Here is a 3,004-nt window from a genome sequence, read left to right on the forward strand (position 1 = left end):
TTAATCTACAAAAAATATGTGTCATTTTAACAACTTCCAATATTATAGATATATACAAACTAAAAGCAGACATTGTCTCTTTCTTTCCTGTTCCATGTCCTCTCCTAGAATTAACAATGTTCTTTAAAATTTTTTAATGTTTATTTATTTTTGAGAGAGAGAGAGAGAGAATAAGAATGAACAGGGGAGGAGCAGAGAGAAAAGGAGACACAGAATCCAAAGGAGGCTCCAGGCTCTGAGCTGTCAACACAGAGCCTGATGCATGGCTTGAACTCATGAGCCATGAGATCATGACCCGAGCTGAAGTTGGACACTTAACTGAGCCACCTAGGTGCCCTTTAAAAAATTTTTTTTTTAATGTTCATTTATTTTTGAGAGAGAGAGAGCACAAGCAGGGGTGGAGCAGAGAGAGAAGGAGACATAGAATCTGAAGCAGGAATTAACAATTTTCAATGGAGATATTCTTACTGAATATATAATCTCACTTATTCATCATATACGCATACACATTTAAAATACAGATATATGGTTAACCATCTTATTTATTATCAGACTTATTCTTTTTTTTAATGGGTTTATTCTTTGTAAAGGTTTACTTATTTATTTTTGAGAGAGAGAGAGAGAGAGCACAAGCTGGGGAGGGGCAGAGAGAAAGAGACACAGAATTCGATACAGGATCCAGGCTCAGAGCTGTCAGCACAGAGCTTGATGTAAGGCTCAAATTCACAGACTGTGTGATCATGACCTGAACTGAAATTGTATGCTTAACCAACCGGGTCACCCAGGAGCCCCAAAATGGGTTTATTCTTAAGCATTTTATTTTGCAACTTGCTCTTCATTCATAATGGCTTTTAAGGGCAGTGGTAGAAATATACCTCATTTTAAATAACTACTATATATTATTTCTTTCTATGGAAAAATTGAACCATTATTTGTCTATTCTCCTGTTGATGAGTATTTAGGTGTTTCTAATTTTTCACTATTACAAATAATGCTGTAATCAATGAGTGTCTGTGTACATGAGGCTTGATAACTTGATATACTATTACTATAGGGCATGGGTCTTAGAAACGCAAACATTGAGACAATGAAAGATGAGAAATTTTCAAACATTCAGCTGCATACCTAAGGCCAAGTTTTCTCTATGGGGTGGTTATTAAAATTCAGGTTCATAGCCCCCCATGTAAGACATGCTTAGTAATATCTTTGGAAATGATATAGAATAGTAAGTGGCAAAAATATCAAGATACAAATTATTACAGAGTCTAAAATCCATGAAAGAAAATAGAGAATAAAGAATGAAAACAAAAGTGAACAGAATCAAGTCCTTGCCTGTAGCACTGGATGATTCTACATCCCTGAGCCTCCATATTTGGCTCTGGAAGCTCCTCATTATATCTGCCTTCAACATTCACATGAGTTTTCACCCTCTCTTCAAAAGATATGGAGAATAATTCTCAGTACATACACAAATTTTTCCTTGAGAACCAGATAGATTTCAGAGTGGTAATTATAGTAGAAATAGAGGGATCTCTAAGGGGGCTTGAAGCTAAGAGAAGGCTCAAGGGGAGTGACTGCCTGTAAGGGACAGACACCAGATGACCAGGGTAAAGATCCAGAGGCATCTCCACGCCCTGCATGCTGGCCTGATCATTGGTTCAGTTGTGTGCTGAACTACTAAGTCACTTAGCTAATCAGGGCTAAGAGTTGGGCCTGTGTTCACTACAGAACCCAGGATATCCTGGAATGTCCTGCTGTCGATGACAGAGAAGAAAGGAGGCAAAATCCGTGCATAAACCGATGGGACAGACACATTCTTTGTTTTAGTGGAAGTTTCAAATTTATGAAACTTTCAATCTATCTCTGTATATCTCTGTTTCTCTTCCTAAATTACTGTAATGGCTTTCAAACACCTAGCAAAACTGATTACAGAAATTCATTAAAGTAAGAAGGATACAAAGGGAATCAAAGTCATCAAACCCATATGAATTAGTTCCAGGAATTTTTGTGGAAAACAGAGGTTTCAACAGCACTCAGGGGAATAAAAAAAGATGCGGTTTCCTGGAAAAGAGGAAGTACAGAGAGGTAGCTATGTGAAAACTGGAAGCCAAGATTTTGGTAGACCTTGAGCCAGTTCCTGAATCATAATGGTCTCAATGGCTGATGGTTGCATATGCAAAGAAATGGATACAACTGACATCCGTGACACATATGAATGAAGAAAAAGTTTTTTAACCAAAAAAATTGGGAATTATAAAAATCCCCATAATGAGAAAATATGCTAAAATGTAATTCTCTTCCTTCCCTTCCCTATCTCCCTCCATTCTTTCCCCCTTGAAATGTTTGCAAAGACATTCAGAAGCTATAAATACAGGAATCATTTCCAGCAATATGCTATAATGTGAAGGGGTTTGGAGGGTAAGTCTTAATAAAAGGAGAGCAATTTGTTTAGGAAATATTTGTGGGAAGAGAATTAGTTTAAAGCAGTATTTGGAGGATGAGGTGATGAGTCTTTCTGGGAAAATGGAAGAATAGTGAGGTAGAGTACCATCATTTAAGCAGAAGAGGGGACAACTGGTGGGCTGTCATCATGCATGTGAGTACCGATAATAGCTTTGTCTCACATGGGTTAAAAAAGCTAACCTCGAACAGTTCAATTGTTCAGCAGGATTTAGTAGATATCAGATTCAAGCGAAGCAGATTTCACTTGTTTGTCAAGAGGATGCTGCCTGGAATTTCCTCCTGCCCATCAGCTTCCTCAGGCCCTGTTTCAGGTCTTTGTTTCTCAGGCTGTAGATAAAAGGGTTTAGCATGGAGGAAAGGACTGTGTAGACAATTGTTGCTATGTGGTCCTTGGCAGTGTAGGTAGACAGGGGCTGTAAATAGACATAGAAGATGCTGCCATAAAAGAGTGTTACCACAGTGAGGTGAGAGCCACAGGTGGAGAAGGCTTTGCGTTTCCCAGCAGCCGAGGGGATCTTGAGAACTGTGATGAGGATTCGTA

General features: G+C 38.5%; 1 pseudogene; it reads right to left on the bottom strand.

Annotated features, from left to right (window-relative positions):
• Nucleotides 1–2,714: 2,714 nt before the first annotated feature.
• LOC144235038 (olfactory receptor 1L8-like) overlaps nt 2,715–3,004 on the bottom strand; it is an 890-nt pseudogene continuing 600 nt past the window's right edge.

Source organism: Crocuta crocuta, unplaced genomic scaffold, assembly GCF_008692635.1.
Source record: "Crocuta crocuta isolate KB4526 unplaced genomic scaffold, BGI_CrCroc_1.0 scaffold35, whole genome shotgun sequence".
Classification (NCBI taxonomy): domain Eukaryota; kingdom Metazoa; phylum Chordata; class Mammalia; order Carnivora; family Hyaenidae; genus Crocuta; species Crocuta crocuta.